Here is a 24,417-nt window from a genome sequence, read left to right as displayed (position 1 = left end):
ATTATTTTGCTATTTTTTACTATTCCCCATGCTCTTAAGGTTATTTACATCTATTATATCTGCATGGTGGTAATATTATGTAATAGGCTCTGTGAATCTCTTCCCTATTTCAAATTCAATAATGTCACTGACATAAATAGCTTGAAATCCATCATGGAAGGAGTATTTGCACCATAGAAATCAGCAAATGATTTATTGTTTCATTTTCTGTCTAGACTTTAGAAGGTAATAGAGAAAATTTAATATGCAGATTGTTAAAGGATAATTTGTAAAACAAAAAGGTCAAAATCATGACTCATACAGATATAAAATGGATTCAAGTCAAATATTTTTTTTAATTCATCAATTAAATGAACTCCTTACTGAGGAACAAGTAAGGGGTCATAACTTGTTCAGTGAGGATTTGTTTGCCTTACAGAGGTTTTTCTGTTTTCTACCTGACAAAATTCATTTGCTTAGTCCTGAAGAGGAATCATTTGCATAGCCATGCAAAGAAAACATTTTCATTTCTATCAATTTTCAAATTACAAATTTAACTTCTCTGCAGAGCTGTAAAATACCTTTGTCAAAGGCAAACAAAGGCATAGATAATCCCTGGAATGTCTAGAGTTCCATAAAAAGAATATCCAGTAATCCTCTTTTGCCCATTTAAAAATCATCCATAAGTTTTCCTAACAAGATCCAATTTGAAAGTGTGTTGCTCCAGAAACAAAAGGACAAATATTGTATGGTCTCACTAATATAAGCTCACTATAATGAACAAATTCTGAGGGTTAAATTCAAGAGCATAGGTTACCAGGAGATAGAAAGTGGACAGAAATTGGGCAATCAATGATTAAGGAGTATGGAATGTTCAATAAGATTCATTGTAAAGGTTCGGAAATGAATAGCACAATACTGTATGATGGTAGTACAATACCGTAAGTGTAATTCACGTAGCTGAGTGTGAGTATAGTTGAAAGAGGAAGGCTAGAGTTGTGCATGTTACCAGAAGGAAAGTGAGATGTAAAAACTGGGCCTGTATAACTTAGGGAAACCCAGAGTGGAAATGATGGTGTTTAATTGTACAAAAATAGGAGAGTTCTTACATGAATAGAACAAATGCACATCACTATTACAAGGTGCTAATAATAGGGCGGTATATGGGAAAAAACCCACAATTAATGTAAACTAAAGTCTATAGTTAACAGTAACATCGAAATATTTTTTCCATTAATTGTAACAAAAGCACTATATCAAAGTTAAATGTCAATAATAGAGGGATAAAAGGGGTATGAAAGTTTTTTCTTCGGAAGAAATGAGAATGTTCTCATATTAACTATAGTGGTGAATGCATAACCATGTGATTATACCAAAAGTCATGGATTGTACACTTAGGATAGATTGTATGGTATGTGAATAAAACTGTTTTTTAAAAAAGTGTGTTGCCGCTGTCACTGTCACATTGTAAATAGCACAGAAATTGAGAAAATATTCTTCCAAGATTTGAAAACTATTGTCCAATTCAGTAAAGAAGTTGTTTACATCATTGTGGGATAAGTGACATTTTGATGGGCATCTTTATTATTTCATTTTTGCCTTACTCACTAAATTAAATGAAAATGCCAATCAACATTCATGTCAGGACTGCAATCATTAGTCAAGGATGTAAGCGACTTCTTTGCTGCACTGGATAACAAACGTTTACTTGCTGTGGTCTGATTTTGTCAAATAATGCTTGAGTGGTGACCATAGGTTGGCTGCAGATTCAGCATACAGCAAAATTCAATGAAAACATTCTATGAGAACCAGTTAGCCATATGGAATTTATGATAAGGAGCATTATATTTTTATTATTGGTAAATTGTATGCCACAATCCCTTATACCAGTAAAACTTGCTGCAAACTATGTACATAATATGTCTGTATACATGTTTTCCTAGAGCCCCAGCTGTTAAAAATTTGCTGGCACAGCACTGACTGAGAGCCTTCACACCCCATCTAGACCATAGCATTTGATTTCTTTTTTTAAACTACAAAAGTAAGAATATTTTATATATCAGGAGCCAGCCCCCACATACATACACCCCTAAAAAATCATGAAACAATTATTTTCTCTTTACTCGGGATGTATTTCTGATCTATTCTGTTCTATTCTATTTGATTTTGTTCCTTAAGATATCTACTATCATATCCTAGCCTCTCACTGATTTCAGGAAGATCCCCACTTGCAGCTGAAAACCCCCTTACCTAAACTCACCTCTCCCCAGCCCTCTTCCATTCCTCTTCTCGCTCTCACCATCACATTTTTAAGTCCATCTCGGATGCTTTCCACATCAGCCTTCAGGCTGACTGCTGCTAGATTAGCTCTCTCTGATAAGCTCTCTCTGTTCAGGGTTCCAGCATTTTCTATGCAACCGTCCATCACAACACTTTTTTCACACTGCTACTATTTTATGATCACCTGTGTCTGGCCCTCCTGACTTAAACAACACAGAGATGGGGTTAGCTCATATTCATCTTTGTAGCTGCAGTGCTTGACGCAGTGTCTGCACAGAGAAGGCACCCAGGAGGGTCTGTGAATGAATGAATGAATGATTGAGCATATGAAGGAATGAAAATGACAGTGCACTACCTCTAATGGAAAAATAGTCTTTGGTTGAGTAATCACTTATTCAGCCTTGCAGAGACTCATAGGGAGCAGCTAGAATTATCATGCCCATTTTACAAGACACTAAGGAGCTGAGACACCTGCATGGAGAAATACAGGCAGCTTCACTCTTTGGCAATGCTGGCACTGGGAGAAGAAAGGGGGCGGGGTGGAGATGGGGGGCGGGTACAGCAATGATGATTATTATGCAGAAGGAACGGGCACATTTTTTCCACACTGGCTGAAACAGGACGCAAAGCTGAATGCTGATTTGTAGCTGTTGGAAATCAACATGCATCACTTGCAATGGAATTCTAGAAATATGTAGGGCCAAAAACCAACCAAACAAACAAACAAACGAAACCAAACACACGCACACATTTAGTTTCTTGGGCAATGGTAACAATCAAATCAGATGCTAATCCAAAACACATCTGTTATTTTAGCTTTTAATCCCAGCTGACAACTTTCTAGCCTGTTTGTTATATAAGCTGACTCGGCTCCAATTTTGGTATGAATTGTGTTAGATATGGTCACCTGGATTTTATTCATAATAAAATGCTATTATATACCAAGGTCTGACTATTGTCAGATTCTTTTTATATAATCTTTTGTAAATCTCACAATAACCCCATGAGGTAGTGATTGTTTATGGTGGTTTAGAGCTATGGACCCCAGAAAAACATGTTCTTAAACTTAATCCATTCCTGTGGATGTGAACCCATTGTAAATAGGAGATTTTGATGAGGTTACTTCAGTTAAGGAATGGCCCAGCCTAATCAAGATGGGTCTTAATCCTATCACTAGAGTCCCTTTTAAGCAGAAAATTCAGACAGATGGAGAGGAAGGCATGGGACCCGAGGAGCCAGGAGAGGCCCCATGTGCGTTGCCATGCGATAGAAGAGCTAAGGACCGAGAACCGCTGGCATTCAGCCCCAGCACACCGCAGTCTCCGGAGAGAAAGCATTGTCTTGCTAACATCTTGATTTTGGACTTTTCCGAGCCACGAAACCATAAGCGAATACATCTCTGTTGTTTAAGCCAACCCATTGCGTGGTGTTTTGTGTTAGGATTTGGGAAACTAAACACTGATATCATCCCCAGTTTAAGATGGGGAAACTGGATTGGAAGAAGTCCTTCAGTCAGCAAGTGGCCAAGTTAGAATTTGAATTCAGTGCTCCCAAACCAGCCTTCCTCCCACATTTATGTCTAGAGCTACACAAGGGCTGAAATATCAAAGGAGTCTGTAGCAAAGCATCCATGATCTGTTTGCCCCACCCCTGTACGCTCCACCTGTGGCTCCTGGCTGGTTACAGATGTGCAGGGTCAAGGGCATCCTGCCTCCCTGGGTGCTGTCAGGGAAAAAAAAAAATGCAGGCTTTGAGGGCAAACAGAGCTGGGTTCGAATCTTGACTTTACTATTTCCCAGTTATGTAGACTCTCCCCGAACCTCAGACTCCTTATTATGAAATGTGGGTAAGCATGAGGATTAGATGAGATAATGGGAGGTGGGGGGCTAGGCGACATCAATCCCTTCCTTACCCCATGCCCCGGGGAGGGCCCTGCCCAGCGAGTGTAGCCTGAACCCTGCAGAGGCCACTTTGTCCAGGGAGAGGAGGCTGCACACACCACAACCCAATGGCAACAGCACATCACAGCGATTACATGCGCTTTCACCTGCTCCACGCTGCATGGTTTTACCCCACTCTAATTCTCCAGGCAGGGAAGAGGTGGTTGTTCTCCTGTTGAGATGAGGAAAGAGGCTCAAGCTGAAGGACCATGCACAGCCTCTCCTCTCTTCCTGCTTCCCTAACCCTACATTCCTTGACCTCCTTCACGAATGTGCCGCTTCCATGTACCACCATGACTTACCTACTGCCATGACTTAACTGCATTTCAGAGGAAATTTTATTTCACTACCATAAATTGGAAACCAGCAGTGGCGGCCGTGAAAATGCTGTAGCTATAACAAATAATTGGATGAAAGTAAACCCAAGTTATTAAATTCCAGCTAGAAATGCAATTGTTTGTCCCTGGCTTTGAGGCTGGGGCCTGTTCTCTTGGTTAAAAAAGGGAGAGAAATGAAACTCAAAGAAACTTCTGGAGACTCTCTCTTTAATTTAACCAGAGACTTGAAAGCAAATTGAAAAGGAAGAATTATTTAGTTTTAGTGGTCTGCTGCTATTTAATGGCTCAGTCCCTGTGCCATCAAAATCACCCCTGAGCTACTAAAATCACCCCATTTGGGGAAAACCTTGATAGACACGATCCCACTTAGCTCTCCAAGGGGTGCTGTGTCTTCCCCAGTGTCACACAGCAAGAAAACTAAGAAGCAGTGGCCTTTGACTCCTCGGCCAAGCTATTCCGCGGCACCACGGGGTCCGGAAATGCTCAGGGAAGGATGTGAAGGGCTTCCCTTACTGTGAACTACTGAGTTAAGCATATATAAAATATTCCGTAGTAGATTGTTCTAGAAATGGGGCGATTGAAAGCACTGGCAGTGGCCCCCTTCCAGAACGGAGATGCCCCACAGCCCCCATGTCACATAGTGAATCATGTCCCCTAAAAAGACAGGTTCAAGTCCTGACTGCCTTCCTGTGAATGTGACCTTGCTCCCCCATGGGGCAGGACTGAACAAGGAAGAGAGGCTGGAAAAGTTGGGTGACTGCTCTGGAGGACAGCAGGTGAGTGGTTGAGCGGGAATCCTCTCTTGCCGGGAATTGGAACTCAGCTGGCCCAGCTTCCCCACACACAGCGGTAACTTGACTTCCTATCTTGAATGCTGTGAGCCCCTTGTAACAAGAAAAGAGCTAAAAGGCTACACTTACAGGATGTGCTCTTGACCCAGGCATATGCTAAGACCTGTCTGGCTGGTTGAGCCCTTGCAATGACCCCACATGGCAGGTACTTTCATAACTCCATTGCCTGGATGAGGAAACAATTATGTACCTTGACCTGGTCCCAAAGCTAGGAGAGGGGCAAGGCAGGGCTAATCCCTGGTCCCTCTGCCCTGAGCTAGAGTAGCCCTTCTCTTCATTTATGCCCAGATGGACATGGCCAGAGAGTGGAAAGAGAGATGGAGATGGTCAGGGTCAGGAGAGGCACCCAGTGGGAGACGCTGCAAGCCCAGAGGAGGTCATTCGCGGTCACTGGACCCCTCATCTTCTATCCCCCTCTCCTTCCAAACTTAGCAACCCACCGCTTCACTGCAGATGAACTGATGCTTCCTGGCCATCCTCTTTGCACAGCATGGTGACTGTGAAAATCAGAGCTCATTCCCAGGCCACCCTGGTGAGGAAAATGTCCAGCCCCTTAACGTGAGGACCACATTTGCTTGTTTCATTAAACACCAGAGAGGAAGGACCCAAGGCTGCTTTCAACCGGTCACCCCAACATCAAAGTGAGCAGATGATGACCCGTCTCTGTCCTCACCTTCACCAGACATGCCCAGGAACTGAAGGGGCCCAGCATTTTGCTTAGGAATCTTCCCGGGTGGGTGTTGGCTGCCCCAGAGTTCCTCTGCATGCTGCATGCCCAAACTGACCCCTGCTCTGCAGCAAACTCCCAGATCCTGGCTGAAAGGGAGACGAGCAAAGCAGCGAGAGGAACGCCTCCCGGCAGCGCGTGAGTCACATCTCCCACAGAGACACGTCTGAGTCCCAGTCCCAGGTCCCGTGCACGGGAACTCATCGAAGAGGCTCTTTGAAATGTGATTAGTTAAGATGAGGCCACGCTGAATCAGAGTGGGTCGCAATCCAACATGATGGGAGTCCTTAAAGCCAAGGAAATTTGGACCCGGTCAGGAGGAGGAGACAGACGGGAGACAGATGGCCGCGGGACAGAGGCAGAGACGGAGTTTCGGGTTTCCCGCGAGCCGCCACCAGAACACCCCACACGTCGAGAAAGCACATCCTGCCGACACCTTGATTTTTGGCTTTCTAGACTCCAGAGCTGTGGGACAGTAAATCCCCGCAGTTTAAGCCAACGGTTCGCAGTGTGTGCTACAGCAGCCGCGGCAGGCCAGGCCGGGCCCTCTCTGTGAGTGAGGTCTGTTCGCGTGTAAAGCACACTCACGTGCACAGCACCGCCGGGACGGACCGACGGCAGATGCGCTGTTCTTTCCACTGCAGAGAGCCACTGTTTGCATGCCTGGAGCCAGGGCTTCGGGGGCATGCTTCAGAGGACAGCTCAGCTAATGCCTGCAGGTTTCTCTCTACCTCCCCAGAGGAAAGATGGTTAAGTTAGTGAAATTCCAGAATGAACCTGATTGAACCAAGAAAGGCACTCCCTGGCAGGATGCGGAAAGGGGACATCCAGGAAGGGGCGGAGCCTCTGGAGCCACTTTTGTGAGCAGCTCCTTAGCCAGAAGGATCTGTGGAGCTGGACGCTCAGGTGCCAGCCAGGCTGGGCAGCTCCTGCGTTGGTGCCAGCGCTGCCAGTGCCCCCACACTGTGCACTCTCCAGTAGGGGGTGGCATTACCTTCGCACAGCAGAGTGCAAACTCTTGCTGCTCTCAGAGATACCCCTGCTGCAGGCCCTGTCCCCAGAGTGGATTCCTGCCCTGCCCTGGGCTCAGACAGCTGGCCGTTGGCAGGCCACCTGGGACCCCTGCCTGACAGTCACTTCCTACATCCTTAGGGAGAGAGCAGCAGTCACTGGGACAGCTGTCATTCACTGGGCACCAACTATGTGCCAGATTGAACCAAGCAACCTCACCAAAACCTCATGGAGCCCTCCTCTGTAGGTGTAAGTATGCCCATTTTACAGGTGTAAAAGGTGAGGCTCAAAGCAGTTAAGCCTCTTGCTCAAGGCCACACTGTCACTAAGCATCTTAGCTGGGGTTCTCTGCATCCCAGGTCACTCTTTCTGCCCTGTGGCACAGTTTCAGTTCCTGTCATCCCCTGGGAACCAGGGTTTCTGGGGCTGGTCAGCACAGGTAATGACCATCAAATGCACCCCCAAGCGGGGTCGCCCAGCTTCTGCAGCCCGGTGGGAAGAGACCTGGTCCAAAGTCACAGTGTGACCTTGGGTGAATCATTCCTTGTCTCTGGCTGAACCAAAAATTCCTCATCTCCCAGGTTGTCAGGAGGCCAGGGCAGATGATGTCAGGTAGCACCAAGAAAGATAAGAGCCGGGGACATCCAGAAGGCTTCCTGGAGGCAGTGATGCCTCCTCTTGGACCTTGGGACTCAGTAAGTTCTGGCCCAGAGAACGTGCTGGGTAGGTGCTTTCAGAATTTTTGATGGTTTCTTGTGTAATTGTTTCTAATCTGAAGATTAAACTCCTGTGAGTGGGGCCACCACACACACACACACACACACGCACACACAGTGCCCAGCAGCAGAGGGCTTTTGACTGCACAGTAGGTATTTTTTTCCTCCTTACCTGCTCTAATATGCAAAGAATCTAAGGTCATCGAGCTCCCCAGGGGACATTCTTAGTTCTAATAACTTGGCTCAGGTCGGGGGCAGGGAGGCAGAGGCCAGGATGCTGCTCTCCTCCAATGCACAGGGCAGCCACACCGCAAAGAACTGTCAGTCATGCTAAAGGGAGAGGCCCTGCCCCAGGCCGGCCCCTCTGCCTCCTGATGTCCTCCAGGTGGGGAAATCAAGCTCCTGCTGCTGAGAGGCCCGTACATGGCATGGTCCTGAGGCTCCAGTCCCTGGGTGACCCACAAAACAGCAATGCCAAAGCCAGGAGCTGCCATCCACTGAGATGAGCCCGTGGGCCTGGCCCTGTGTTTGTACTGGGCATGTGTCATCCCATTTAATCCTATAGCAAGCATGTGAAGTAGGTACTGTTATAAACCCAGGCACGGAGAGGTTAGATGGCCTGCCCAGGAAACAGAGCAAGGATTTGAGCCTGGGACTGTCCCACATTCTTTTCATTACACAGCCCCACCTCCCACAGAGTTCCTTTTGAAAACATGGGTAACCTTGTTTTCCCAAGCAAACAATTATCCTTCTGTGATCTCCAATCTTTTGCTCTCATGGTAATAATGATTGCACTCCTGTTCATTCAGGCTTTTCTTGACCTTCTCATTCCCAGCGGCCTTTGGACGAAATGTGAGGCCTCCCAACCCCAGTTTCCCCACCTGGACAAAGGGATTTCAAAGCCTCGTACAAGGCTGCTGGAACCGTGGCCTGAGACCCTGGTCCACTGCCTTCCCCTCCCCACAGCAGATGCTCCCACCTGTGTGGTGCCTTCCCCAGACCCAGGACGAGCCCGGGTCTGTGCTTACCCCCCGCCCCTCCTTGCCTTTGCAGCAACGGTCCTATTGGGGGTGGCTGGGCAAGAATTTTCCAGGGCCAGAGCTAGGGAGGCTTTGCATACTTGTGTGGGCGGCCAAGCAACAGCCCCGACGTGAGCCCCTGAACAAAGAGGCCTCACAGGGCCTCCATCTTGCAACCCTCCTCTGGGGCTGCTGCCACCCACTCAATGGAGAGCCTGTGGCAGGGCTGAGCCCACCACATTGTGCACTGTCCCCGGCCAGAGGGCAGCCACTGTCAGAGGGTCCTGCGGCTGATGAGGTTGTACAGGGGGACATGGTGGAGAGCGAGTGGGGGCACAAGAGGGCTCAGGGCACACAACCTCAGCGACACTATGATTTGTCTTAAGGCCAGGGCCTGGGGAACTGACAAGATGAAAGCCTTCCTGGGCACCGCTCTGCCCTTGGACAAGGCATCTTTGCCTGGACTGACCATTCTCCTACCTCCTCAGGCAACCCAGCCCAGCTCAGAGGTGGAACGAACCCCCAGCAAGAGCCAAATGTTCGTTTTTCACTGAACTGGAACAAGACTTGCATGCTTTTCTGAAATCGTTCATTTGGAACTTGTGTGCATTTGTTTATTCATCTACTAAGCCCTGACCACTGCCACGTGGGCCAGGCACGGGTCTGGGTGCTGGAGCTATGTGGAGGGTAAGATGTCAGGTCTGACCTCAAGGGGTCACAGACATGTAAACAAATATGAAGGAATGTTCGAGATATATTGGCCATCTCCATGACCTTAGCGCAGAGCACAGGCCTGGGAGATCTGTGCACAAAGTGGGCTTCCTAAATCTTTGTTCAGTGGAGATGGGGTGGGGGAGTAGAAAAGGGAGGGGTACTCTAATAAAGTGTGATGGGTTGCTGTAGGGACAGCCAGGTGAGGATGCTAATCCTCTCAACAGCCTGAATCAGAGGCAAATCTGGATCTCACTGACTCAAACTGCCTGTTTCTAAAAGGAAGGAAATGAAGTAATACAAGAATGAAAGGTGTAGTTGAGTTTTCAAAGAACCAGAGGGCATCCTGAGACAATTGCCTGGTTGTCCATTAATAGATCCATTCACTTATTACATCATACTTGCATTCAATCAATATTTATTGAGCACCTGCCTCAAGCCAGAATCTGTAGTGTCTAACCCCACCAGCTCTTCCATAGCAATGTAAAAGTGTTCCCTAGAGGGGCTCGTTCAGGCACAGGGACCCATAAACCTGGGTTCAAATCTCTGTTTTCACTTACTAGCCAGTGATATGCACAAGAAATTTAATTTCTCTGATCTTAAATCCTTGCTTGGAATGGCACCTGCCTTACACGGTTTTAGAGACAGAAATATATAGACAGGTCCTGACATGTATCAGGCTTCATACATGGGGCTGTCAATACCTGAATCTTTTATATGTGTACTGGTCTTTACAGCTCACAAAACCCCTTTGCTTTCAATGTTTCACTTTGGTTTTCACAATAACCCTGAAGGTTTAGCAGGACAGGTCTATTTGTTAGTCACTTTACAGAAGAGAAAATTGAGGCTCAGAGAGGTGAAGCAACTTACGAAGGGCACACAGAGCTCAGGGTCAAAACTGATGTGGAATCCCAGAGCTTAGAACTAAAAGTGTGAGGATCGATGTGATGCTGTTGTCAAAACTTCCTAATGCTGTCAGGAGACTCTTGAGGACTGATATTTCCAAAATAATCAGTCCCATTCAAGCTATGGGAGAGGAGACTCTGCATCAAAAACTGAGTAGCCACCACCTATTTTGTGTGTGTTTATGGCCCAAGGGATGTTTCCAGAGGAGCAGCTGGTGAGGCAGGTCCTATTTACCAAAGATGCCCCCAACAGTATCTCCCATCCCAAGTGCTCTTCTGCTTGTGTGACTTTCCTGCCAGCCTGCTAAGAGGAAGAGTCTAATTCTTTTCCTTTCTAATCTGTGCTTGGATGTCGTGGCTTGCTTGACCATCAGAATGTGGCATTAATGTTCTAGTTTGCTAGTTGCCGGAATGCAATATACCAGAAACAGAATGGCTTTTTAAAAAGGGGAATTTAATAAGTTGCTAGTTTATGGTTCTAAGGCTGAGAAAATGTCCCAATTACAAGTCTATAGAAATGTCCAATCAAAGCCATCCAGGGAAAGATACCTTGGTTCAAGAAGGCCGATGAATTTCAGGGTTTCTCTCTCATCTGAGAAGGCACTGGCGAACACAGTCACAGTTTCTCCCTCAGCTGGAAGGGCGCATGGCGAACACAGTGTCATCTGCTAGCTTTCTGTCCTGGCTTCCTATTTCATGAAGCTCCCCAGGAGGCATTTTCCTTCTTCATCTCCAAAGTGCTGGCTGGTGAACTCTCTGCTTCATGGTGCTGCAGCATTCTCTGCTCTCTCTGAGTCTCCCATTCTCCAAAACGTTTCCTCTTTTTTAGGACTTCAGAAATTTATCAAGACCCACCCAAATGGGTGGAGACATGTTGTCACCTAATCTAGTTTACAACCACTCTTGATTAAATCACATCTCCAGGGAGATGATCTGATTACAGTTTCAAACATACAGTATTGAATAGGGATTATTCTGCCTTTATGCAATGGGATTAGGATTAGAACATGGCTTTTCTAGGGTCCATGCATCCTTTCAAACCAGCACAATTAGTGATGTTCTGGGGCTTCTAAGGCCAGGGCAAAGGAGCCTTGTGGCTTCTGCATGGGTCTCTTGGACTGGGAATGATCCCCCAAGAATGGCCACCACACTGTAAGAAGTCCTTCATGGACAAGGCCATGTATGGGTGATTCCATCTACAGGCCTAGTTGTGCCCTGTCTAAATATCAACTGTGAGCTCCCTTGGACACCCTGCATGGTCAAGACTTCAGATATTTCCAACCCCAGCCAAATTCCAACTACAAGCAGCAAGAGAGACTCCCAGTAAGAACCAGTTAGCTGAGCCTGGACAAATCACAGAACTATGAGAGATATGACATTCTGGTATTTTAAGCCGCCGAGCCATGGAATGGTCTGTTACACAGCAGTGGCTTGTGGCACTCTTTACTTAAAGAGAACTGAGGATAAGAAATTACAGGAATACCTTGTTTTATTGTGCTTCACTTGATTGCACTTTGCAGATATTTGATTTTTTACAAATTGAAGGTCTGTGGCAACACTGGTCAAGCAAGTCAATCGGTGCCATTTTTTCCAACAGCATATGTTCATTTCATGTCTCTGTGCCACATTTTGGTAATTCTTGCAATATATCAAACTTTTTCATTATTATTATGTCTGTCATGATGATCTTTGATGTTACTATTGTAATCATTTGGGGGCACCATGAACCACATCCATATAAGACGGCAAACATCATCAGTGACGTTGTATATACTCTAACTGCTCTGACCAGCCCGCTGCTCCTCCCTTCCCTGCTATTTCCTGAGACAGAACAATATTGAAATTAGGCCAATTAATGCTCCCATCTTGGCCTGTCAGGGTTCAAGTAAAAGGAAGAGTTAAATGATGAAGCTTAGTGAGGCAGGTTAAAAGTGGAGAAAGGCCAAAAGCAAGGCCTCTTGCACCAAACAGTTAGCCAAATTGTGACTGTAAAAGGAAAGTTCTTGAATTAAGTTAAAAGTTCTACTCCAGTGAACACATAGATGATAAGAAAGTAAAACAAACTTATGCTGATATAAAGTTTTGTTGGCCTGGATAGAAGGTCAAACCTGCCACAACATTCCCGTAAGCCATAGCCTAATTCAGAGCAAAGCTCTAACTCTTCAATTCTGTGAAGGCCGAAGGAGGTGAGGAAGCTGCAGATGAAAAGCTTGAAGCTACCAGAGGTTGGTTCATAAAGTTTGAGGAAAGAAGCCATCTCCATAACATAAAAGTATAAGGTGAAGCAGCAAATGCTGATGTAGAAGCTGCTACAAGTTATCCAGAAGATCTAGCTAAGATAATTGATTCACTAAAGAACAGATTTTCAATGTAGAAGACATATTCTTCTATTGAGAAAAGATACCATCTAGGACTTCCATAGCTGGAGAGGAGAAGTCAATGCCTGGCTTCAAAGCTCAAAGGACAGGCTGACTTTCTGGCTTGGGGGTAATACAGCTGGTGATTTGAAGCTGAAGCTAATGTTCATTTACTATTCCAAAAATCCTAGGGCCCTGAAGAATTATGTTAAATCTAAACTGCCTGTGCTCTATAAATGGAAAACAAAGCCCGAATGGCAGCACACCTGTTTACAACATGGTTTACAGGATATATTAAGCCCACCATTGAGACCTACTTCTCAGAAAAAAAAAGATTGCTTTCAAAATATGACTGCTCATTGACAATGCACCTGGTCACCCAAGAGCTCTGATGGAGATTTACGAGATGAATGCTGTTTTCATGCCTGCTAACACAACATCCGTTCTGCAGCCCATGGATCAAGATGTCATTTTTACTTTCAAGTCTTATTATTGAAGAAATATATTCCGTAAGGCTATAGCAGCCATGGAGACTGATCCCTCTGTTGGATCTTAGCAAAGTCAATTGAAAACCTTCAGGACAGGATTCGTTATTCTAGATGCCATTCAGAATATTCATGATTCATGGGAGGAGGTCACAATATCAACATTAACAGGAGTTTGGAAGAAGCTGACTCCAACCCCCACGGGTGCTTGTGAGGAGTTCAGGACTTCAGTGGAGGAAGAAAGTGCAGATGTTGTGGAAATAGCAAGAGAACTAGAACTAGAAGTGGCATCCGAATATGTGACTGAATTGCTGCAATGTCATGATAAGATTCTCACAGATAAAGAGTTGCTTCTTAAGGATAAGCAAAGAAAGTGGTTTCTTGAGATGGAATATACTCGGGAAAAATGCTGTGAACACTGGTGAAATGACAACAAAGGATTAGACTATTACATAAACTTAGTTGATAAAGCAGCAGAAGGCATTTGAGGGGATTGACTTCAATTTTTTCAGAAGTTCTGCTATGTGCAAAATGTCACTTAACAGCATTACATGCTACAGAGAAGTCTTAAATGAAAGGAAAAGTCAAGTGATGTGGCAAACTTCATACTTGTCTTATTTTAAGAAATTGCTCCAACCACTCCAACCTTCAGCAAGCACCACCCTGATCAGTCAGCAGCCTCCACCAGCAAAAGGATTACAACTTGCTAAAGGCTCAGATAATGGTTAGCATTTCTTTTTAGCAATAATGTATTTTGTAATTAAGGTATACATGGTTTTTTAAGCATAATGCTATTGCACATTTAAATAGACTACAGTATAGTGTAAACGTAACTTTTTATGGACTGAAAAACAAAAAATTCATGTGACTTGCTTTATTGCCATATTCACTTTATTGCAGTGGTCTGGAACCAAACCTGCAATATCGCTGAGGTGTCCCTGTAATCAGGTATCCTTCCTCTGGGCTCCCAGAGCCACCAATATGATCACTACCAGCATATCCTGGACCCACATTATTTGTTTGTCTTTCACATAAGACTGTGACTTCCAGACTTCAGGGAATATGTTAGGGTTCTGGGGTTGCTAGCAACAGAAACGAACACTGAGTCACTTGGGTAAAGCACAATTGATTGGGATCATTTGGGAGAGCTAAGAATTAGGATAAAAATCAAAGACTGGATTTAGAAAGGAGTGAGGAAGGGGGCAGGGACAAATGAGAGTCTTTTTAGGTGCCAGCACCAAAAATAAATAGCAGTTCCTTGTCATCTCATGTCACTCTGCTCAGTGCTCAAATTCCAGGGGGAAACTCCTGATTGGCTTACATTGGGCCACCTGGATGCCAGTCCCACCAATGCTGTATCCATTTGGGAACTGTCCCCTCAACAAAATTGGTGCTGATGCCAGAAGAAAGAAGATTGGGTACTGAGCAGGCAAAACTGGGTCTCCACATCATCTGAGCCTCATCTGTGCCTGGTTCTGTGTCTGGGATATATCAGATATTCAAGAGAGGCCTGTTTAATCAGTGAGCAAACAATCAATGAATGAATACTTGTGCATGAATGAATGAGCGAATGATTGAAAATGAATGGGCAACACATCAACTTTTGACAACATCTGCCAGATAGGATAGCATTTGATCTCTCCTCCACCCAGGGAAGCATTTCTCTTCTCAAGATGGTTTTCCAAGCCTCAAATCTACAATGTCTAGACTTTTAATCCCCTAATCCTATCAGTTTAAGAACATTATACTTTGAACAGAGTCTGTGATGATTCCTGAAAACACCTCAGGAGCAGTGACTCCCTAACCCTGCTTGATTTTAAATTAAGTTTTCAGGGACGAGGTGATGAAAGAGGCAGATGTGAGGGAGAGTTGACTCTGAGGCCAGGAGCTGGGAGGCCTGGTGTTTCCCTTGCTGGGTCCACCAGGTGTTTAGCAGAAGACAGCTGGGTGATGCTTGGTCTGCTGGAGACTGCACTTCACCTCCACACATCTGCCCGAAGCTACACAATAAAGGACATCAGATCTTTTTCCTCATCCCTTACACCTCTGGCTGAGAGTTAATGGTCGACTTCACCAACCCCCAACCAACAGTCCTGCTATTCTATTCTATTCCGCTCCATTCCCTTCCATTCCATTCCATCCCCTTCCATTCCATTCCATTCCCTTCCCTTCCATTCCATTCCCTTCCATTCCATTCCATTCCATTCCATTCCAGCCTAGCCTACGCGACCTTATTCTGTCTAGTCTAGGCTAGTCTAACCTACTTCTCCTGAGTCCAGAGAGGTGAAGTACATTGCACAAAGTCATGAAACTCCCAAGTGGTGTAGCCAGGATTTGAACTTCTGTCAAATCAGACTCAGAGGCCCATCTCCATTCCCTTACCTCCCACTGCTTTCCAGAGATTAAACAAAAAGGCCTTTGAACTGAAACTCATGGACCTAATTCACAAGTGAGCCTCCCAGAGCCATTTCTTCTTGCTTTTATACAATTCTCACAAGTGTGATCATTTGATCTCCTTCTTTACAGATGATTAAAAACAGCAAGGAGCCAGGAGAGAAGCTGTAGAAGGAGGCATGTTAATAGTGACAAATAGGAATGGATTCAGGATTCCAGTTACAGTAAGTAGTGGAGTAGCTTCAATCAGGCTGAGACACCTGATTATAATAACTCTGGACATGATGTTTTTTGAACAATGGTTTGGAGGCAATGAAAAGCAACCCAAACTTGGAGGGGATGTAATTCTTGAAATACAGGAAATATTATTTTGCTGATCTCAAAGAAAAAGCTTTTGGTTTCGTTCTCCCTCTCTCTTTCTCCCTTTGCCCCTCCTCCTCTCCCTCTTTTGTTTTCAATTTTAATTTGTTCCCCTTTTCTTATATTTTAAGGTGAAAGCTTAGGTCATAAATTTAAGACCTTTGCTCTTTTCTAATAGGCAATTAGTATCATAAATTTCCCCCTAAGCACCACTTCAGCTGCATTTACAAATTTTGATATGCTGTGTTTTTGTTTTCATTCATTTCTAATTACTTTATAATTTCCCTTTTGAGTTCTTCTTTGGCCCCTAAGTTACTTAGAAGTATGTTGTTTAGTTTCTGACATTTGGTGGCTTTACAGATTTGGGGGAGGTATTGAACTCTAATTTAATTCCACCGTGAGCACAGAGCACACTTTGTATATTCGGAATCTTTCATGTTGATTGAGAATTGCTTTATAGTCCAGAATATGGTCTATCTTCTTTGTGCATTTGAAAAGAGTGTGTATCCTGCTGTTGTTGGGCAAGGGGTTCTACAAAAGTCACTGAAGTCATGTTGATTGATGGTGCCCTATTTGTTGTTTCCCTTTTCCCCTTGTTCTGCCTTCTTTCGACTGAGTATTTTTTATTATCCCATCTTATCACTTTTGCTGGCTAATTAGCTATACCTTTTTGTTCTTTTGGTGGTTGCTTTAGGGTTTCTAGTACACACTTTTAACTTCTCATGGTTTCCCTTCAGGTGAGATTATACTACTTCACATACTGCATAAGAATTTGTACCAGTGTACTTCCACTTACCCTCCACCTTGCCTTTGGGCCAATTTATTAGATATTTTAGTTCTATATATGCTATAAACCTCACAATATCCTGGTAGTATTTGTACCTTAAACTTTCCATTTTATTTTAAAGGGTATTTAAAAAGGAAAACCCTCTTTTGTATTTATCTACATATTTATCATTTCCAGAGCCTTTCATTCCATTTAAAAGACTGACCACACCAAGGATTGGCAAATCACAGGGCAACTGGAGCTCTCATGCTAGAGGGGTGTGGGGTTGTCAAATCGTGCAGCCACTTTTGAAAACAGCTGGGCAGCGTCTTATAAAGCTAGACATATGCTGACATAGGAGCCGAACATTCCGCTCCTAAGTATTTAAACAAAAGAAATGAAAATACATTTCCATGCAAATATCTATACATGAATGTTCATAGGAATTTCATTTGTAATAGCCCCAAACTGAAAACAGCCCACTGACCATCATCAACAGGTGAACAGGTAAACTGTGGCACATCCATATAAGGGAATACTACTCAGCAATGAACAGGAACATGCTACTGACGACCACAACAACATGGAAGAATCGCAAAATAGTTATGTTCTGAAGAAGGCAAACCAAAACAAAAGAGGACAGATGCCATGATTCCAATTAGATACAATTCTAGAAAATGCAAACTATAGTGACTGAAGGCAGATCATTGGTTTCCTGGGATGGAAGGTGAGAGAAAGGGACGGGTTCCAAAGCAGCAGGAGGAAACTTTGGGACAATGGATATATCCATTATCTTGATTGTGGTGATGTTCTTAGAGGTATATAGAGGTATATATATGCTGAAATTTCTCAAAGTTTACGTTTCAAATATGATCATATATTGTATGTCAATCATGCATTCATAAAGTTGTAAAAGTTTACTGGATGCACTTTTAAAGCAGATTGGACGTATCAGAAGAAATTATCAGTGAACTTGAAGACAGCACAATAGAAATTACCCAAACTGAGAAAATAATATTGGAAAAGATGATAAAGTAAGCCTCAATAATTTGTAGGTTAACGTATGTACGACCAGAGTCCCTTATGGGGGCAGAAAAAATATATGAAGAAATAATGGCCAAATATTTTTCACATTTCCACCAAACTACAGGTCCAAAAAACTTAAACATCAAGCAGGAAAAATATGAAGAAACTGACATCATAATCAAATGTCTGAAAATCAAAAATGAAGAGATAATATCAAAAGCATCCAGAATGAAAAAAGATGCCTCAAAGACAGGTGAGCAATAACAAGGATAGCAGTCGTCGCTCCGCAGTGGCTGGGAGAGGGTGCTGTGTTGCTGGGGACACGGGGCGTTGATGAGCAGGTTTAAATCCTGACTCTGCCGGGAACCAGCTGCCTGAGTCTGGCCAAGGCATTTTCCACATAATATCTCCCTCTCAGGGTGTTTGAGGATTGCAGGAGAAATGCAGTTCCCAGGGCTTGCATGCAATGGGCACTTCATAAAACTTTGTAGGTGAGGGATATGGCCTACCCAGCCATCTGGGGACTGGGGGGGGCTGCACTGGTGGCATAGGCTCATCAGCCAGGAGGGTCCCGAGAACACCTCCCTTCAGAAATTCTGAGCCCACATCCACGCACGCTACAGAACCCATCCCACACTGACCCATGAAGCACCGTAAAATACTGAGAGGAAGATGAGTTTCTTTGCAGGTTCGCCTTACTTGCATGCACTTTATAGGTGCTACACAACTCTGTCCCTTATCTCATTTGACCTCAGCATAAAGCCACCCGCCCATTTCACAGAGGAGAAGAATGTCTACCAGTGGGAAGTAGGGATTTGCCCAAGGGCCCAAGTAGATGGCTCAGCCTGGGCTCAAGTCCTGCCTAAATCTCTGTCTTCTAATCCCCTGGGCTGCACAGAATTCAGTTGTTGTAGATGCTGGAGGCTTTCACCCCATAAATGACGCTTGCAAATGTCCCTGGAGCCAGGTGTGACCAATAAAATATTAAACAAATAAGGGCTCTCAGAATCTGCAGGCTACTTCCTGGAGTGCTGGGGCCAGCAGACATTATGAGGGGTGGGGGGTGGCCCCTTCTCTTGGGCAGGAGCCCTTTATGGGGGGGTGGGGTGTTTGGGGTTGATGGGCTTTGAGGGCCAGGCCACTGGTCTCCTCTTCAAACTTGTGCAAACATCTGAAAGGATGTCCAAAGCCTAGAACAGTGCTCCCAGGTTGACAGAGCTAGATAGAGAAAGAACTGGAAGGAGCCTTCTACAATGATGACCCAGCACCCCTACTTCTCCACTGTGGCCCAGTGAGAAGTGCTAAGGAACTGTTCATGGCCACAGGCCAAGGTTTTCCCATCCTCCTACCACCGTTCCCCAGCTCTACCTCCTCCCTCTTTGTGGCCTATTTCCTCAGACCAAGCAAATGGCAAAGGCACCCAGTCTCCACTTTTCGGCTGTTTCTAGATGCTTTGTTCTCTCTCCATTTCTCTGAGGCTGCCTGATGCTTGTTTGTTTGGCTTTTTCTTCCCCTGCATGAAACTTGCTCCTTTTCTGAAGCAGAAATCTGGGTATCTTTCTGGAGTCTCTTTTCCAGAACTCCACCCTGAGGCAGGTTTCTGGGACTTCGAATCTCCCAAGTGCCTACCCCCGCCCCCATCTCAACTTCAGTCTGACCAGGACTACTGCAATTGCATCTTAAGGGGTCACACCCCATGGGGACCCCAAAGTCAGCTTAAGGGGTTTTATCCTACCTCCCAGTCTTCAGAGGCCCCCTTCATCCAAGCCACTGCAAACTGACATCAATCCATGAGGAAAATAGCATTTCTTGTTATGGAAAGTACTTCCATCAAGTTTCTTATCTCTTCCTCCTCTCGCAGGGAGACCCATCAATTTTCTCTATGTAAAAATTCTGGAGCTGCCACTAGACTCCCTCCAATCTATCCTCTCAATACCCTTGTACCTTAAGTCTTTGTCTGTAAAATAGGGACAATGACAGGATTGCTGGAAGGCCTCGTGCCTCAAGTGGGCAGGACTGGAAAGGTGCACCCACACTGTCCTCTCCCGTGCCCATGCCCATTTCTTGTTCCAATCTGCTCCTGGGGGCCAGTTCCTGCTTCTTGATGAAATCCTGGGTAGACCCCAGGTACTACTACTACTAGCAATTCTATTGTCACAGTGGACCCCTGGTTCTCATTTCAGTAAATATTATGTGCATTTCATGAAATAATCAAAACTCCTAACTTCTCCCTCCTTGACTAGGGCCTGATGCAGGGGAGGGCCAGGCAGTGTTCTGGACTCTGGGAAACTCTTCTGTATCTTCCATTCCATTGTCAACGTAAATACTGTTCCTGTGCTGCCAAAGCCTCCTCAAGCAATTGCTTAAGGCTCTTGATGTATCTTAGGAATGAGTCAAACACCAGCCCGCTGTGTCTCCAAAGCTGCAGGAGACATGATTGACCCTCTCACCAGCCTTGGATGAGACATGCACTGTCCATGTCTCCCTGGTTGGAGGCAAGGGTAGGGGTGGGGAGGTGACACGAGGGCTTGCAGTGCACACTACTTTGTTAAAGGAATCTTCCAATCTCCTGGCCTTGCCTTCATGTTCTGGAGTGGAGACAGGAGTCATGCAAGTCCGTGTTGTTGTTTTAGTTCCCTCCTTTGCAAGTTCTTCCTGGGTAGTCTGGTATCCACCCTAGATGATGAGAATTAGTAACACCCATTCATATGACCCATCATCTGGTCCACCTAAATGCACAGGTTATGAAGTTCTCCTCCATGTCAAGGGCCTAGCACACAGCCAGCACCAAGAAATTTCACTATTCAATTGTGTAGATGAATGTTAGCTAAAACACTGTTACCGCTATTACCTTGGCCCAGGCTGTTTTGTTGGCCTCAGTGTCCTCCAGCAGCTCTGGTCTGGGGGACCTGACCTCTTCCATCACAGTCCACCCTGGTCGCAGCAGGCTCTTCTGGCATGGCCAGATGAAACTGACCCCTCTCTTATTCTGGTGTTCCCCATAGTCCACACTCTGCCTCCACCCTGACTCACTGCTCAGCCTCCACCTGCTGTCATGCCCCGCCCCGTGTTCCCAGGTACACACACACACACACACACACACATATACTCTGGACTTTGAACCCTGGTTTGTGCATTTATGTCGTGAGCCTGTGCTCTGCAAAGGCTGTTGAATGAATGAGTGATGAGTGAAGGAATGGATGGAAACAATAATGAATCAAATTTTTAAAAATCAATTGCTAGAAAAAAAAGTGAAATCCTCCTCCATATATCTTGTCAAAAGTTATACCTCTGTGAGCTGTGCAAGTGGGACCTTGGATGGCTAAAATAAACTAGGGAATTTTCTCTGCACTAAAGTGTATCTAGGTTTGCATGGAGTTATAGACCGAGTGAAAGCAAGGGCAGGTTACGCTGCAGGGCTTTACAGCAGACACCCAAGTACCCTGCCTCTGGCGAAATCCAAGTCCCTGAGGCGATTCTAAGCCAGGCCCTGAGGGGGGACCGGCTGCTCCTCCACTCCTCAGGGAGCTCCAGAGGGCTGAGGGTGGGGAGTGGTGACTGTCCTTGCGGCCTTCAGTGGACGCTTGGGCATGCCCTGTCCATTTCGATTCAGGACTTGACCCAGTCTCCTCTTCACTCCATGGTCTCCAGACTCTCCCAGTTTGCCAAAACCAATGGTCACTTTTCAGCCCTCATTGTCTTGGCAGACTTCACTCCAGTTGATCACTATCTCTCCCACCTTGAAACGCTTTCTTCATTTGATTTCTGGGACACCACACTTCCTGGTGTTCCACTTTGCTAAAGCTGCCGGAATGTAATATACCAGATATGGGCTGGCTTTTTCAAAAGGGTTTTATTAGGTTACAAGTTTATAGTTCTAAGGCCATGAAAATGTCTAAATTAAGGGACCAACAAGAGGACACTTTCACTGAAGAAAGGCCGATCCAGGGTTCTCTGTCACATGGGAATCACATGGCAACATCTGCTGGTTCTTCTCTCCTAAATGTCTCTGGGTTCCTGTGGGTCCTTGCTTGTTTCTCCCAGGCATTTCTGCCAATGCCCTTTCTCTCTCTCTCTGCATGAGCTCTTTTTAAGGAGTCCAGTAAAGGATTAAGAACCACCTTGAATTGGAAGAGGGGGTCACAGCTCCATGGGAACAACCTAATCAAAAAGTCCCACCCACAATAGGGCCATACCCCACAAATATGGGTTAGAAGAACATGGCCTTTTTCCGTGGTACATATCAGATTCAAACTGGTACACCTGGATGTCCTCCTATTCAGCCAGCTACACCTTCTCAAATCTCTTCTCTCCTCTCTTCTCTCCCCATTCTTCTCCCCCTCCTTATCCTGAAATTACTCCTTTGGAGCCCTTGTCCATTCTCAAGACATTAGACACATTTATACACTAGTGATTCCAAAATATTTGCCTCCAACCCTGTCGTTTTCCCCGAGCTTCAGGTTCGCACAGTCACCTAACTGACACCTCTACCCCTTGCATGTCTCCAACTTTGGGCTCCTGGTCCCCACACTTCCCTCCCCATATTTAGCCCTGCCCCACCCCTGCACTGTCCGTGCCCAACTCTGTAAGTGACAGCACATTTCCCCCAATGCTCAGACCAACCACCTCACGTCACCGGTCTTGACTCTTTCCCCTCTTTACACCCATCATTGGCAACACCCTCAAGCTACCTCCTGAATCCCAGGCTTTATCACTGCCACCACTGCCCACTGAACCTCCTCCTTGGTCCACCTGCTACCACACCCTGCCCTGTTGATTCTCCATGTAGCAGCCAGAGTGATCTTTCAAGAAAGAAGGTCTGATATGATATCAACTCTGCTCAGCTCACTGACCTTTTCTACCCTCTCCATGACATTCACTCCACTCTGGCCATGATGGCCTTGGTGGTACTTGAGCCACGAACTTAATTCCCACTGTGGTAGACAGCATTACACTTCCTAATTCCTCACCCCTCCCTCTATCCGTGCCCTTTGCCATGTGACTTTGTAGTTGCTCCCACTAAATGCAGAATTTACTTCTCTGGCCCATTGATTCTAAGTTTGACCATGTGACATGCTTTAGTCAATGGACTATGGATAGAAGTCACAGCATGCCAGTGCCGAGTCTTTGCCTTTAGTGTTCTCACCTATTTCTTCTTGTCAGCCTGCTCTCCTGCTTCCAACATGAAGACACACCATCATTATTCCACTGGCCCAAGGAGGTTGAGAGACACACGTATGCAACTTGGTGTCCAGCTCAGCGAAGCCCACCCTTCAGAAGCCATCCACCATCTGACCTGCAGTGACAACATGAAGAACAAATAATTACTGCGTTAAGTTTGGGAATGTTTGTTATGTATTTGATATTGTGGCAATAGCTGACTAATACACTCCCTCGGGACATTTGCTGTTACTTCTGCCAGAAAAGCCTGTTCTCCAAACAGTCACATGATTCATGTCCTCATTCCAATTTCTGTTCAAATATCACTTGTTCAGAGAGGGCTTCCCTAATCACTCTATCTAAAATAGCCCCAACCCTTCCTTTCACTCTTCTTTCTGTTTTTTCATAACACTTCCTGTTACCTGAAATTTTATTGATTATTTACTAATGTGTTTATTCAGCCTTTCATAGGAAAATGGAAACTCTGTGAGACCAGGAGCTTCATCTTATCTGGCAAATAGTAAGAACTTAAAAATGGATGATATTTGATGTTTGTACAACTTATCTTTGCCCTCTTCCTCATCCCACCCATAGAGAAATGGATTGACTGATTGACTCAAAAGTCATATCTTTTCCCTCATTCATCAAGGTGGGGCTAGCACAAAAATGCAAAGTGACCAGGCATTAGGGTGCTGGAAAGAAAAAAAAAAGCTGAAGCAAAGAATCTATAAAACCCACAAGCTGTCACACCAGCCCCAGGGGAAGTACCCATCCCGATGGTGATTGGGTGTGAGCTGGTGTTTGTCCATAAAAGCACATTTTCTTAGCAGGTCCCTTCCTAGAGCTCTCTCTGGGGGCCTCTTTGCAAGAGAACATGCCCCAGGCTGCAAACAGCAACCCAGAGTGGTGCTGCATTGTGTATTTGCCAAATGCCACCCACACTCCCCATCTTACTGGCATCAAACCATAAGGAAGTTTGATGTCTGGCACTGTGTGAGGTTTTTTGTGAACTTTATGACTTTTACCCTCTCAAGCACTTTGCCCAGTAAACATCACTATTATTATTATTATTATTTACAGAGGAAACTGGGCAGTAAGGAGCTTGCCTGAGAAACTGGCAGAGCTGGAATCTGAACCCCAGGCTTTCTGATGCTGAAACCCATGTGGCTTCTTCCACCTCCTTGTACCATCTCCCTTCACAGGGAGAGCCAGAGATGAGGTCAGTTTGCCCAAGATCTCAGAGCTGGTGAGCCTCAGGGAACTGAGCCCTCCTAGCCTGAGAGTGAGTGCTTTGATTCTCTCCACGTATGCCTGGATCTGGAATTTGCTTTTTGGAAACTTCACATTGGACCTGACCTGCTTGCTGTGATTATTTTTGAGGTAGTCTTAGGT

The 24,417-nt window shown here is 45.3% G+C and overlaps 1 long non-coding RNA gene across 1 annotated transcript; it reads left to right on the top strand.

Annotated features, from left to right (window-relative positions):
- Positions 1-15,492: 15,492 nt before the first annotated feature.
- On the top strand, positions 15,493-23,201 carry LOC143651524 (uncharacterized). The gene is made up of 4 exons (XR_013160008.1): positions 15,493-15,768; positions 15,846-15,937; positions 17,990-18,118; positions 23,029-23,201. It is a non-coding gene; the product is annotated as an uncharacterized LOC143651524 (long non-coding RNA).
- Positions 23,202-24,417: the final 1,216 nt, after the last annotated feature.

Source organism: Tamandua tetradactyla, chromosome 12, assembly GCF_023851605.1.
Source record: "Tamandua tetradactyla isolate mTamTet1 chromosome 12, mTamTet1.pri, whole genome shotgun sequence".
Taxonomy (NCBI): Eukaryota; Metazoa; Chordata; class Mammalia; order Pilosa; family Myrmecophagidae; genus Tamandua; species Tamandua tetradactyla.
Note: the sequence above shows the minus strand (reverse complement) of the source record. Positions and strands in the feature narration are given on the sequence as shown.